The sequence below is a fragment of the Lissotriton helveticus genome, chromosome 7, assembly GCF_964261635.1.
Source record: "Lissotriton helveticus chromosome 7, aLisHel1.1, whole genome shotgun sequence".
Lineage (NCBI taxonomy): Eukaryota > Metazoa > Chordata > Amphibia > Caudata > Salamandridae > Lissotriton > Lissotriton helveticus.
Window position 1 is genome coordinate 681,235,095 of NC_136068.1, and position 16,049 is coordinate 681,251,143.

Sequence of the window (16,049 nt, forward strand, 5' to 3'; positions counted from 1 at the left end):
CCACTTCCTCCACCACTCCAAATCTAGGAACACTTGCCTGCTGCACAAGTACAAGGCTGCCTATTATAGACTCCTGAAACTTAAGAAAAGTCATCTTCGTCCCAGGACAAGACTTCTGGTACACAACGAAAGCATTAAATGATGCCAAGTGGAACAGATGGATAGCCAACTTCTTGTACCAAACGTAAGCCTTTCGAAGAGCAGCATAAGGTTCCAACCTCTGATCTACTCTGTCAACACCACCCATGAACTTATTGTAAGCTAGAATGCACACAGGTTTGCGCACTTCAGCACCCTGACCCCAAACAGGCACAGGTACAGTACTTTCATCGTGGATAGTAGTCAGCATGTACACATCTCTCTTGTCTGAATACTTCACAGCTAAAAGCTCCCCACATCGCAATGCCGTAGACTGTCCCCGCACAAGCCTTTTGCAAACAAGTTCCTTTGGGAAACCTTTACGGTTACTGCGCATTGTGCCACAAGCAACAGTGCCCACTTTGGCCAACTCCTTGAACAACTGCACACCAGTGTAGAAGTTATCTACATATAAATGATGGCCTTTGTTAAATAATCCTCTACCTAGTTCCCACACAATTTTCTCAGTTACTCCAAAAGTAGAAGGACAACCAGGAGGGTTAATGCGGGACTCCTTACCAGTGTACACCCTGAAATTGTAGACATATCCAGTCTCACTGTCACACAGCATATACAGTTTGATTCCATAGCGTGACCTCTTACTAGGAATGTATTGCCTAAAAACCAAGCGGCCCTTGAACAACACCAAAGACTCATCCACTGCAATTTCTTTACCAGGGACAAAAATCTCAGAAAAACAATCAACAAAGTGATCAAGGACAGGCCGAATTTTAAACAAACGGTCACAATCAGGGTGATCGCGTGACAACGCTAAACTATTATCAGCAAAATGCATCATCCGAAGAAGAAGCGTATACCGATCACGACTTATGACTGCTGGAAATATAGCTGTTACCATCAAGGGACTAGTGGACCAATATGAAGTAATTGATGACTTCCTTATCAAGCCCATCAAAAAAGTTAATCCCAGAAACTTCTTCATCTCTTCAACATTGGTGGGAGTCCACCGGATTGCTCTACAATAGGGCTTAAGGCTGGCACTGTTGGCCCTCAAATATTGTTCTGCATATAAATTGGTTTGCTCAACAATCTCTTGCAAAAACACATCGTCAAAAAACAACTGAAAAAAATTAATTGGCAGAAAATTCTCTGTATTCACTCTACACCCAGGAACACCAGTGAACTCTGGCAATGCCGGCTGCACCAAGCCAGGGGGAACCCAGAGGCCATCCCTATCAACGGGGGGAGCAGCCACCCCAGCCTGCAGCACCGAAACATCTTGCTCCTGTTCTCCAATGGGAAGCCTAACAGCCACAGATACTTCTGGCTGCACAACACCAACAGAAGACGTAGCATCCCCAGAGGGCTCTTCCTGCACTACACCAACGGGAAGCCCAGCAGCCTGAGATGCTTCTTGCTGCACTACACCACCGGGAAACCCAGCAGGCCCAGATGCCTCTTGCCGCTCTACACCAATGGGAAGCCTAACAGCCCCAGATGCCTCTTGCTGCACTACACGAGCAGGAAGACGAAAAGCACCAGATGCCCCTTTGCGCACCACAGCAATGTGAAGCCTTTTGGGTGCAGGCTCCAGCCCACATGCCTCTTGCCGACGTAAAAATAAAGGAAACCTTGCGGCCCTAGGCAGCAGCACAGGTGCCTCTTGGCCCACTACCGGCAACACAATGTCCTCCTGTACCATAGGCCCTTCATCAGCACTAGAAGAAGAGTCATCATCCGATGATGATGATTCCATGCGAAGAGAAAACTCACTGCCTGAATCTTCTGCCGCTTCCTGGGAGTCCGAATCGGACTCAGACTCTGAACCATGGTCCGAGGAAGACTCAAAAAGCAAACCAAGAACCTGCTGAGCAGTAATCCTGCGACTAGCCATTATCCTTACAAAGCAAGAAGACTGCACACACAAGTGAACAACAACCTACACTGTGCAAAGTAAGAAGTAAACAAGGTAAGGCTTTCACTAAAAGATAAATACAATCCAAAACAATTTCACTCTTACAAAATATAGCTACACTCACCAGCACCTACTCTGTTGAGACACAGCGAAAAGAAATGAAATCCCACTAGAAAGAAAAAAAGAAATGACATTAGAAAACAAAGTGCACATCAAACACTAATGCTGAAAAAAAAAACACAGAGCCACACAAACTGCTAGAAGTACAACCTTTTTCAAAAAGACAAACATCAAGGAGAAGTAGTACAAAATACATTCACTTACCAAGCACAAGCAACTACACAAGCTGCAAACAGACACGCAACCTACAACAATCCAAACAGCAAAAGCCTGGAACAAGACAAAAATAGAGAAGAAAAAAAAATTACTACCACATTTCACAAACAATATAACAATTAAAAAAACAACACACAAATTTGCCCCCCAAATTAAAATTCGGCCAGATGGGCCATCAATTAGGGCTTAGACCAAATGAGATTAGATGAGGTTTAACATCAAGACACTGGATAATTTTTTGAATTTTTTTAAAGTGCCTGACCACTTTGGTGCCAGTCAGTCTTTTGCTACTACCAGTACCCATATCACACAGGGGCAGTAAGGACATTCATACACCTTTTGTACGTGTGACACATACAAAACATTCACACCGCCAGCCGCCCATCACTTTCACACGCCCACATATCTGACATAGCAACTACAGAAAATGATGGACTGCGTAGAGTGTCACTCAACTAGCAGTGTGTGTAGTGACCAACAGAAAGTAACTACTCACACACCGCCAGCAGAGTTCCAGTCCACCCACACCACCATCCAAGCACCAGACCATGCACACCGCCAGCCAAACCCCACTCAGCGCACACCGACAGCCAAGTACCACTCCACGCACACCATCCAGCCAAGTACCACTCCCCACACACCGCCAGCCAAACACCACTCCCCACACACCGCCAGCCAAACACCACTCCACACACACCGCCAGCCAAGCAGCACTCCGTGCACAGACAGCAAAGTAGCACTCCAGCACACCACCAGCCAAGCGCCACTCCACACACACCGCCAGCCAAGCAGCACTCCGTGCACAGACAGCAAAGTAGCACTCCACGCACACCACCAGCCAAGCGTCACTCAACACACACCTCCAGCCAAGCAGCACTCCGTGCACAGACAGCAAAGTAGCACTCCACGCACACCACCAGCCAAGCGCCACTCCACACACACCGCCAGCCAAGCAGCACTCCGTGCACAGACAGCAAAGTAGCACTCCACGCACACCACCAGCCAAGCGCCACTCCACACACACTGCCAGCCAAGCAGCACTCCACACACACCGCCAGCCAAGCAGCACTCCGTGCAGACAGCAAAGTAGCACTCCACGCACACCACCAGCCAAGCGCCACTCCACACACACCGCCAGCCAAGCAGCACTCCGTGCACAGACAACAAAGTAGCACTCCACACACACCACCAGCCAAGCGCCACTCCACACACACCGCCAGCCAAGCAGCACTCCGTGCACAGACAGCAAAGTAGCACTCCACGCACACCACCAGCCAAGCGCCACTCCACACACACCGCCAGCCAAGCAGCACTCCGTGCACAGACAGCAAAGTAGCACTCCACGCACACCACCAGCCAAGCGCCACTCCACACACACCGCCAGCCAAGCAGCACTCCACACACACCGCCAGCCAAGCAGCACTCCGTGCAGACAGCAAAGTAGCACTCCACGCACACCACCAGCCAAGCGCCACTCCACACACACCGCCAGCCAAGCAGCACTCCGTGCACAGACAGCAAAGTAGCACTCCACGCACACCACCAGCCAAGCGCCACTCCACACACACCGCCAGCCAAGCAGCACTCCGTGCACAGACAGCAAAGTAGCACTCCACGCACACCACCAGCCAAGCGCCACTCCACACACACCGCCAGCCAAGCAGCACTCCGTGCACAGACCGCAAAGTAGCACTCCACGCACACCACCAGCCAAGCGCCACTCCACACACACCGCCAGCCAAGCAGCACTCCGTGCACAGACAGCAAAGTAGCACTCCACGCACACCACCAGCCAAGCGCCACTCCACACACACCGCCAGCCAAGCAGCACTCCGTGCACAGACAGCAAAGTAGCACTCCACGCACACCACCAGCCAAGCGCCACTCCACACACACCGCCAGCCAAGCAGCACTCCGTGCACAGACAGCAAAGTAGCACTCCACGCACACTAACAGCCAAGCGCCACTCCACACACACCGCCAGCCAAGCACCACTCCGTGCACAGACAGCCAAGTAGCACTCCACGCACACCACCTGCCAAGCGCCACTCCACAAGCACCACCAGCCAAGCACCACTCACCGCCAGCCAAGCACCATCCAGCCAAGCGCCACTCCACACACACCGCCAGCCAAGCGCCACTCCACACACACCGCCAGCCAAGCAGCACTCCGTGCACAGACAGCAAAGTAGCACTCCACGCACACCACCAGCCAAGCGCCACTCCACACACACCGCCAGCCAAGCAGCACTCCGTGCACAGACAGCAAAGTAGCACTCCACGCACACCACCAGCCAAGCGCCACTCCACACACACCGCCAGCCAAGCAGCACTCCGTGCACAGACAGCAAAGTGGCACTCCACGCACACCACCAGCCAAGCGCCACTCCACACACACCACCAGCCAAGCAGCACTCCGTGCACAGACAGCAAAGTAGCACTCCACGCACACCACCAGCCAAGCGCCACTCCACACACACCGCCAGCCAAGCACCACTCCGTGCACAGACAGCCAAGTACCACTCTACACACACCACCAGCCAAGCGCCACTCCACACACACAGCCAGCCAAGCACCACTCCGTGCATAGATAGCCAAGTACCCCTCCACGCACACCGCCAGCCAAACACCACTCAGTGCACACCGCCAGCCAAGCACCACTCCACACACACCGCCAGCCAAGCACCACTCCACACACACCGCCAGCCAAGCACCACTCCACACACACCGCCAGCCAAGCACCACTCCACACACACCATCAGCCAAACACCACTCCATGCACAGACAGCCAAGTACCACTCCACGAACACCACCAGCCAAGCGCCACTCCACACACACCGCCAGCCAAGCACCACTCCGTGCACAGACAGCAAAGTAGCACTCCACGCACACCACCTGCCAAGCGCCACTCCACAAGCACCACCAGCCAAGCACCACTCACCGCCAGCCAAGCACCATCCAGCCAAGCGCCACTCCACACACACCGCCAGCCAAGCGCCACTCCACACACACCGCCAGCCAAGCAGCACTCCGTGCACAGACAGCAAAGTAGCACTCCACGCACACCACCAGCCAAGCGCCACTCCACACACACCGCCAGCCAAGCAGCACTCCGTGCACAGACAGCAAAGTAGCACTCCACGCACACCACCAGCCAAGCGCCACTCCACACACACCGCCAGCCAAGCAGCACTCCGTGCACAGACAGCAAAGTGGCACTCCACGCACACCACCAGCCAAGCGCCACTCCACACACACCACCAGCCAAGCAGCACTCCGTGCACAGACAGCAAAGTAGCACTCCACGCGCACCACCAGCCAAGCGCCACTCCACACACACCGCCAGCCAAGCACCACTCCGTGCACAGACAGCCAAGTACCACTCTACACACACCACCAGCCAAGCGCCACTCCACACACAGCGCCAGCCAAGCACCACTCCGTGCATAGATAGCCAAGTACCCCTCCACGCACACCGCCAGCCAAACACCACTCAGCGCACACCGACAGCCAAGTACCACTCCACACACACCGCCAGCCAAGCACCGCTCCACGCACACCATCCAGCCAAGTACCACTCCCCACACACACCACCAGCAAACATGCCCAAGGGGTCGCTTCCTAAAAACTTTGTGTTAGTGGGCATTTTCCGCCCCCCCTGGGGGCAAAACGGCAAAAAAAACAGGCCGATTTGCCCCCAGGGTGGACAGAAAAACAAAAACACAATCATGTCCACCTGGAAGCGACCCTTACCCAAGGGGTCGCTTCCCAAAACAAACACATTGCCCCAACAAAAATCCCTGGTTCTAGTGGGTAATTTCTGCCCCCGCTGGGGGCAAAACGGCCGAAAAACGGGCCGATTTCCCCCAGGGGGGGCAGAAAAAAACGAAAACATACTCAGACCCCGCCTGGAAGCGACCCTTGCCCAAGGGGTCGCTTCCTAAAAACTAAAATTACATCCCTGGTGTCTAGTGGGCATTTTCTGTCCCCCCTGGGGGCAAAACGGCAAAAAAAACCGGGCCGATTTGCCCCCCGGGGGGACAGAAAAACGTAAACAAAATCAATGGCCGCCATCTTGGCAAAAATCAATATCCCTGGTGCTAGTGGGGAATTTCTGCCCCCCCTGGGGGCAAAACGGCCGAAAAAACGGGCCGATTTCCCCCCAGGGGGGGCAGAAAAACGAAAACATATTGCCAGCCAGCCTGGAAGCGACCCTTGCCCAAGGGGTCACTTCCTAAAAACTAAAAGTATATCCCTGGTGTCTAGTGGGGGCATTTCCGCCGCACAATCGCGACGCTGTGCGCGATCGTGAGGCAGAAATGCCCTGCAAAGAGACATCAGGGGAAAGGAAAATCTCTTTCCTCTCCCCTGATGCCTCTTCGCTGCCCCCAAACCCCCGCCAGCCTCGAGAAACCTACCTTCTTCCAGCGCGGTCAGGAAGCAAATGGCTTCCTGAGCGCTGGGAATCCCTGATGATGTCAGCGCGCGCTGTGCGCGCTGACGTCATCAGGGATTACCATGGGGGGGGCGGGGGCGGCAGCGGAAGCTCTTCCACTGCCGCCCCCAGCAAAACAACGAGGATCAGAGAGCCTCGGGGGGAGCGCCAGCGCTTCCCCCGAGGGTGGGGCTGATGACGAGCTGGCCTTGTCATCCGCGCAGGACAGGTAAGCGCGATGACGAGCCCAGCTCGTCATTAGCCCCGAAGGGGTTAAAATAAATTTTTTCGACTAGCCAGGGAATTTTTACTTTTTTTACACTACCATTCACGTAAATAGGTCCCTACACTCCCTAACACATACCACTATCCTCATCACATCACATAGCCTATTGTCAAAAAATATAAGTGCTCCCACGTCACTCGTAGGTTGAAGCACGCCCCGCCCCGTAGAGGGACGGGAAGACCCCAATGATGGGAGAATGACACTATGGGATTCATAGTGTGTGAGGGGTATTTTAAAAAACACAGTGCCCTCATTCTGCCACCCGCAGAGAGGCCTAATTTTCACATTGCAGTGTATTCGCGAGTTTAGAAAATATACAAAATCATATAAAATTAATCACCACTCACATTGATAGAATCCCATTGTTTACAAAAATACCATATAAGTACCCTAAAGGTAGTGGCCTCACTTCCTGTGAATATCCAAGGTCAAAGATCATAATGATGTCACGTCCTGTGATTTCATTAAGGTCAAGGGTGTGTGGTGTCACTTCTGCTACCCCAGGCGTTTTGATGAATCAACGTCCATGGTATGTGCATTGCCTGCAGATCTATTTTCTCTGTTCTGTATGTTCTGTGTGTATTAGTAAAGCTTGCACAGCTGAATGGGCAACTATGTAACATGTATCAATAGTCCACTACAAAAAGTGACATTCACCATGGTGTATCTCTTTTCTAAAAAGTCAGCAGTGGGTGCTGGCATCCATGAGGAGGGGGTGCGAGGGCATGCTTGCGGAAAATATTATAAAAAAATAAATAAACAAAACTTACCTGATGCAACATCCTCGCTCCTGACCTCTTCTTTACTGTAACTGGATGCTAAAACCTTTTATCAGGTCCCTGAATGCCGGCCCCTGCGGGAGAGTCACAAGTGCAGGAGTGGTAGTAGAGATGCAGGAGAACCGGCGTAGCGGGAGCCTTTTCTCTGCTGAACTGCACTGCCACTTTTGCCCAGGTCCCTGACTAACGGTCCCTCCGGGAGGAGTCACGAGTGCAGGAGCACTAGAAGAGACGCGGGAGATCCGGCATAGCGGGAGCCTTTTCTCTGCTGAACTGCACTGCAACTTTTGCCCTGGTCCCTGATTGCCGGCCCCTGCGGGAGGAGCCACGAGCGCAGGCACGCTAGAAGAGACGCGGGACGTGCGCGGGGACGCGACCGGGCAAAGACGTGCCTGTCTGAGCCCGTCAGAGGTCACTTGAAGCCAGGCCCTTTCCCTCTGATCTTTGACCTCTCATGGACGTGTGTCCTGGACCTGAGAGGTCATTCGACAATTAATATTTAAGAGGCTGAGAGGTACTGTTATGCCTTTGTAACAAACATTTATGGAACTGAGAGAAGCAGATGCTATCTAATATCTTGTTGTGATATATTTTGGTACTGTTTATTTTCACCCTTAGACTTCTAGTACCTGATCCAAGGGTGTCATTAGGGAATATACCCCAATAGTAAAGCACTGTTAGAAATGGGGAAAAGAAAATTACTAACTAGCCAGCCTCTACTCACAAAAAAGGCTACTGAAGAAGTACAACAAACACTACTCTCATATCTGACAGAGGCAATGGGACCAATTGAGAGGCAAATATCCTCAGTAGAGGAGTCCTTAGAGGTAACTCCACAACGTGCTAGTGAAGGAAATAAAACCCAGACTAAAGTAGTAACCGGAAAGATAAATACAGCGGTTTCAAGTTCTACTCTCCCTGAGAATGGCCGTGTTCACTACACAATAGATCAAATAATTTCAAGTGATCAGGACTCCTTTGGTCAGCCCCCACAAAAGCCGACAAAGATGCCACCACAGACAGATAAGAGCATTGAGACAACAGGTCTTGCGAAGCCTACTATAGTTAATACCCCCCAAAAAGTAAAATCCACAAAAAAATCGGTAGGAGGGAAAATTACGGTGTTGAAGGTTTTCCCAGAAAGACCTCTGGCAGAGAAAAATAGTAAAATAAATTCAAAGGAAGCTGATATTAGAAACCTAAGTACCCTCATGCACAATTTAGACCTGTTTTTCAGAGACTCAATCGCAAAAGTTGAGAGAAGAGTAAACAAGATAGAGCAGATGTTAACGGGTCTTTTAGTTGGAGCAGACTGTAATAAACATCTACCAAGTAAACAGGGAGAAAGAGCAGCTGGTAAGGGTGATACAAGCGGGGGTGGTATAATACAGAACAAGCAAGGCCAGTCCTCCCAACCTGAAGATCGGGTAATTTCAAATAGAAGTCAAGATAATCTTGCTGACCACCAATGGAGTCTTATCCATGAAAAGCGTAATAGGGAAGTGATTACGGAAACCCATAGATCCATATTGACTCCCTCTTACCAACAAAAGAAAACTACATCTATAGACTTACCACCAGCTTGTACACCATACACAATAATACTAACCAATACACCCAAGTTGAGATCAGAAGAAAATGAATCATGGGAAAGCCTAAGAAATAGAGTGCTTCATTGGCTAAGTAGAAGAGTGGAACAGAAAGATATGGGGTGTCCCTTCTATTGGCAAGCCTAAAAAGGCCTGCCCCTCAATTTGAGTGTTCTGTATATCTCCGAGTACTCCTGGTCTAGATTCAATGACCTTGCACAATTGAAGTCACATTGGTCTATATATGGTACATAAGCAAGCTATCAGTAGTATTTTTGGGTGACAAGTATTCAAATTAAAATTAAAATTAAAATTAAAACAACTACTTTCAGATGTATAGTATCTGTATTTATTCTTATTTAGTACAAAAAGGGACATGTCAAACAGTTAAAAATACATCTGTATTTGGTCAACATAATATTATACATGGTTCATAATTTTAAAATCACATTTAATGCACAATTGAAAAAGTTAAAAACAAAATCACAGTTTTCAAATCAAACACAAGAATCACTGTACTATAGTAGAAGAGTGGGCCTAACCCACCAACTCTTCATGGAGTTTAAAATGGCTAGGAGGGTAAACTGGGTAGGAAAAGAACAAAGGATCCTCCCGGGTAATTGCATAGTATTAACGTTCAAACCCCCCAACCTAGTTAAAAAGATCTTATGGAAGAGGGGAAATGGGTTTCTAAACACAGCTGATATAAATATTCTCCCCTTAGGCTATTTCTATAAACCTGTAAATGTGATGAGAGAGGGGTGGCATAGACCGAGTGAATAGAGCAAGTAATGAATACCCTTATAATAGTATGGGGAAAAATCGATACACACACTGACCTCTTTAGAAAAGATAGATTGACTGAAGATCTGTTCCACTGACAACTCTGCAAACGCCCCCCCCAGAGTCACCAAGAATTAGACAGGACTGATGAAATAGTTCATAGTCCAGCTTTTACCACTAATAGCCCTTTTCTTGAGTCTATTTCAGAAACGGATAAGATCGGTGAGAATAATTACAGTGCTGCCCCATTGGAACAACTAAGCCCTGAGTATCAGAGTGTTACACATAGAACAAATAATACCAATAGTACTGAAGTGCTGGAGCTTTCACAAAATGTAGAACAAAACAGACTGTCTTTCCCTAATTTACATGTATCCCTACGCAGTGACAACCAAATCCAGGCAAGAGGCAGTAAAAGTAGCATCACTGTACTTTTCTGGAATGTAGCTGGACTACGACCCAAATTAGAAAATCATCACTGGTTTAAGTTTGTGAGCAAATTCGACATCCTTTGCTTACAGGAAACATGGTCCCTGGAAGAAATGCACATTGAAGACTACAATTCTTTTTAATTCACCAGCCTCACCATCGACAAGTGGGAGGCCAAAGGGGGGGTTGTGTATATATGTATCAAACTTGTTAAGGATAAATAAATTATGGTTGACCATCTCAGAACCTAATTATCAAATACTGGTCATGAAAACAGATAAACAAGATACTGTTATCTTGGTTAATTTTGCTCAGATGGAAAGCGTAATAGACATTTTAAAACAGCTCAGAAATGCAATGCAGAATTTTCAGAACAATAGTAGGGACAATGTATTATTTGTTGGGGGGTGACTGTAACACTGCCCTGTGTCCACACAGTGATGATGTATTATGTGGATTAGTAGATGAAAAAGAGTGTAACCTCCCTCATTTTCTGCATAGCCCATAGGGTGATGCTGTAAATGAGATTCTATTTTTCAGGATATGGGTTTTGCAAATGTACCGAGCTCGCCACCTATTCCATTTACTCAAACGTTTCATGGGAGAGGGTTGAGTACAATTATTGATTTCATAATAATCCCAAATAAGGGGCTCATTAGGATGGCGGACGGAAGAGCCACCGCGGCCCTGGAGTAGGCGGAAAAAGCCTTTTCCGTGTCCGCCTGCCGCGGATACTCCGTCCGCCATATCAGGATAGGAAAACGTGTCAAATTTCCGTCCGCGACGGAAAAGCACGCTCCGCCGCCGAACTACACACGAGAGCGTGGCGGACGGAACACATCCGGAGGCCACGCCGTACGGACTGACGTCGAAGACCGTCCTCCAAATCAAGATGGCGGAAAATACACATAAAACCGCAGCGGAAAAACAACCTGTCTGAACACGGCGGAATCCCCACTGCGAAGACAGGTGACATAGCAGAGATACCCACCGCAAGCTGACCAACACCATGGACCCAGCGCTACACGCTTTCCCGATGCTCTTCGCGATCCACCACGTCCTAGTCATGGCCCACCACGGACGACGACGCAGGTAAGGCACAAACCATTGGCTGTCTGCAGGGGAATACCAGTAAGGGACGTGACGTAGGGAGGGGGAGTGTCATGTTACCGAAACCACTGATGAGAAGCAAATACAATTACACATTAGTAGTACGCAAGCAGGAATGACAACGACAGACCACGAGACCTGATAGACTACCTTTATTGTACAAAATAGGGGTTAAATCACAGTGTATGCGTGAGCATGGGCAAGTGGGCACCACAGCAGCTACATCATTGGCAGTCAACGAGAGGGCAGAATGCAGTATCAGAGCATCAACAGGGCATTGTGCAGTACAGAGCAGGTACATCATAGGCAGTAAACGAGAGGGCAGAATGCAGTATCAGAGCATCAACAGGGCATTGTGCAGTACAGAGCAGGTACATCATAGGCAGTAAACGAGAGGGCAGAATGCAGTATCAGAGCATCAACAGGGCATTGTGCAGTACAGAGCAGGTACATCATAGGCAGTAAACGAGAGGGCAGAATGCAGTATCAGAGCATCAACAGGGCATTGTGCAGTACAGAGCAGGTACATCATAGGCAGTAAACGAGAGGGCAGAATGCAGTATCAGAGCATCAACAGGGCATTGTGCAGTACAGAGCAGGTACATCATAGGCAGTAAACGAGAGGGCAGAATGCAGTATCAGAGCATCAACAGGGCATTGTGCAGTACAGAGCAGGTACATCATAGGCAGTAAACGAGAGGGCAGAATGCAGTATCAGAGCATCAACAGGGCATTGCACAGAACAGGTCCATCACAGGCAGCACGTGAGAGGGGCTAAGTGCATCAACAGTCCATTGCACAGAACAGGTCCATCACAGGCAGCACGTGAGAGGGGCAAAGTGCATCAACAGTCCATTGCACAGAACAGGTCCATCATTGGCAGCACATGAGAGGGGCAGAATGCAGTATCAGAGCATCAACAGGGCATTGTACAGTACAGAGCAGGTCCATCAGAGGCAGCACGTGAGAGGGGCTAAGTGCATCAACAGTCCATTGCACAGAACAGGTCCATCACAGGCAGCACGTGAGAGGGGCTAAGTGCATCAACAGTCCATTGCACAGAACAGGTCCATCACAGGCAGCACGTGAGAGGGGCAAAGTGCATCAACAGTCCATTGCACAGAACAGGTCCATCACAGGCAGCACGTGAGAGGGGCTAAGTGCATCAACAGTCCATTGCACAGAACAGGTCCATCATTGGCAGCACATGAGAGGGGCAGAATGCAGTATCAGAGCATCAACAGGGCATTGTACAGTACAGAGCAGGTCCATCAGAGGCAGCACGTGAGAGGGGCTAAGTGCATCAACAGTCCATTGCACAGAACAGGTCCATCACAGGCAGCACGTGAGAGGGGCTAAGTGCATCAACAGTCCATTGCACAGAACAGGTCCATCACAGGCAGCACGTGAGAGGGGCAAAGTGCATCAACAGTCCATTGCACAGAACAGGTCCATCACAGGCAGCACGTGAGAGGGGCAGAATGCAGTATCAGAGCATCAACAGGGCATTGTGCAGTACAGAGCAGGTACATCATAGGCAGTAAACGAGAGGGCAGAATGCAGTATCAGAGCATCAACAGGGCATTGTGCAGTACAGAGCAGGTACATCATAGGCAGTAAACGAGAGGGCAGAATGCAGTATCAGAGCATCAACAGGGCATTGTGCAGTACAGAGCAGGTACATCATAGGCAGTAAACGAGAGGGCAGAATGCAGTATCAGAGCATCAACAGGGCATTGTGCAGTACAGAGCAGGTACATCATTGGCAGTAAACGAGAGGGCAGAATGCAGTATCAGAGCATCAACAGGGCATTGTGCAGTACAGAACAGGTACATCATAGGCAGCACAACTACGTGTCCCTACCAAACCGTCACAGGGACTACAAGAGTGCCACGCAGTTCTCAATGGACACACCATGTGAACTAACATTTGAGTGAAGTGTACAGCACCTCACATCACAGAATCAGGGGGATTGCGTGAACTACCTGCCTCGGACACACTGGCAGCACCAGCAACAGGAGTGTGAGACACAGCCACAGCCCGAGTGACACACACATGGGCCACGGACCCAGACACACTGGCAGCACCAGCAACAGGAGTGTGAGACACAGCCACAGCCCGAGTGACACACACATGGGCCACGGACCCAGACACACTGGCAGCACCAGCAAGAGGAGTGTGAGACACAGCCACAGCCCGAGTGACACACACATGGGCCACGGACCCAGACACACTGGCAGCACCAGCAACAGGAGTGTGAGACACAGCCACAGATGTAGTCACTGACACGTGAGCCACTGACCCAGACAGACTGCCAGCACCAGAAACAGGAGTGTGCAACACAGCCACAGATCTCCTAACTGACACGTGAGCCATAGACCCACATACCCTGCCAGGATCTGCAACAGGAGAGGGCACAACTGACACTGTGCCACCATCTGATACATGAGAGTCAACTGCACCAGCGCCACTGGGACAACTGAAATGATGAGCCACAGGGCTGTATGGGCCAGGAGGCAGGGTGGGCCTGGGAGCTGGGGATAGCTCACCTAGAGCCAAATCGGGGTTGGCAGGTGTCAATGGTGTGTGTCTGCGTTTCTTAGGGTGGTGTGAGTGCACCCTGGACAGGACAGGACTGCCAAGTGGTGGGGACTCCAAAGAATCACCACCCAGCATAGGTGGAGCAACTGCAGCCGGGGATCTGGTTTCGGGGGCCGTGCTGGAGCCTGCTTGTCGTTTGCTCTGTGCCTGCCGCCTGGACTCGGAATGATGTGTAATGGGGGATGCAACAACAGGGGACACCCTCCTCTGCTTCTGACTGGCCTGGATGGGAGTGGAGGTATGGGGGGACTCCGCCGCGGAGACATCAGTGTTGCGTTTAGTAGAAAACATCAGCCTCAGTGCAGCCAGGGGTGAAGTATGCCTGTCCTTGATAGCGCCATTGTCCATGCCAGATGCCTTGTCCGTAGGATGTGCCTTATCCTTAGGTGGAGTGTTGTCTCTGGATGTAGCCTGTGCCCTGCTCGCCGCCCTGTTCCTGCCAGCAGACTTGTCGTCTGTGGTGCACCTGTCTCCAGCAGACACCTGCTCTCTGTGTGTGTCCCTGTCCTTGGGAGAGTCCCTTACCTCTGCTGTGGGCCTGCTCTTGGGAGTCTACCTGCTCTTAGTAGGTGCCTTAGTCTTCTCACTGTCCTTGGGAGTCTCCCTTACCTCTGCTGTGGGCCTGCTCTTGGGAGTCTCCCTGCTCTTAGTAGGTGCCTTAGTCTTCTCACTGTCCTTGGGAGTCTCCCTTACCTCTGCTGTGGGCCTGCTCTTGGGAGTCTCCCTGCTCTTAGTAGGTGCCTTAGTCTTCTCACTGTCCTTGGGAGTCTCCCTTACCTCTGCTGTGGGCCTGCTCTTGGGAGTCTCCCTGCTCTTAGTAGGTGCCTTAGTCTTCACACTGTCCTTGGGAGTCTCCCTTACCTCTGCTGTGGGCCTGCTCTTGGGAGTCTCCCTGCTCTTAGTAGGTGCCTTAGTCTTCTCACTGTCCTGGGGAGTCTCCCTTACCTCTGCTGTGGGCCTGCTCTTGGGAGTCTCCCTGCTCTTAGTAGGTGCCTTTGTCTTCTGACTGGCCTTGTCCAAGGAACAGTCCATGGACATGTGAGTATCCCTTGCCTTGGGAGTACCTTTCGTGTTGAATGCCTGTGTAGCTCCGGAAGGCATGTCCCCCAACAACACTTGTGGATCCTGTGTGTGTACTCCAGTGCATCTGACGTCGTCTACGTGAACAGATTTAGCTGATCTAGGGGATGGGGTCTGTGCCCTGCGTGCCCTGACGTGCTGTCTGACGCTGCTTCTAGTGCAATAAGCTGTATTTGAGTCCTGCTCAGAATATTCACTACCCCCCGAGACATCCAGCGGTGTAGATGGTGAAACAGAAGTAGCACCCTGTTCGTTCGACTGTACTATTGCAGACGACACACTGCTTGCCAATGACTGCACTGTCCTGTGTAGACCTGCAAGATCGCCATGCATCCCTTCCATGAATGCCACCACCTGCCCCAACTTCCTATCATGGTCCTGGAAAGCATTTGTCATATTGGTCTGCCCCACACACAGCTGTCGCAGCAGATCAACGGCCTCAGCACACAGTGCATTTTGGCTCACCGTGGCAGGGGCAGCGGTGCCTGCACCGAACGCCACTCTGCTCCCCCTACTCCTCCGGCCACGAACAGTACATGGTGCAGTTGGCGGAAGTGTGGGCCCTGTGTGCTGTCTTACGACAGAAGGTGGTGAGTGCCCACTCCC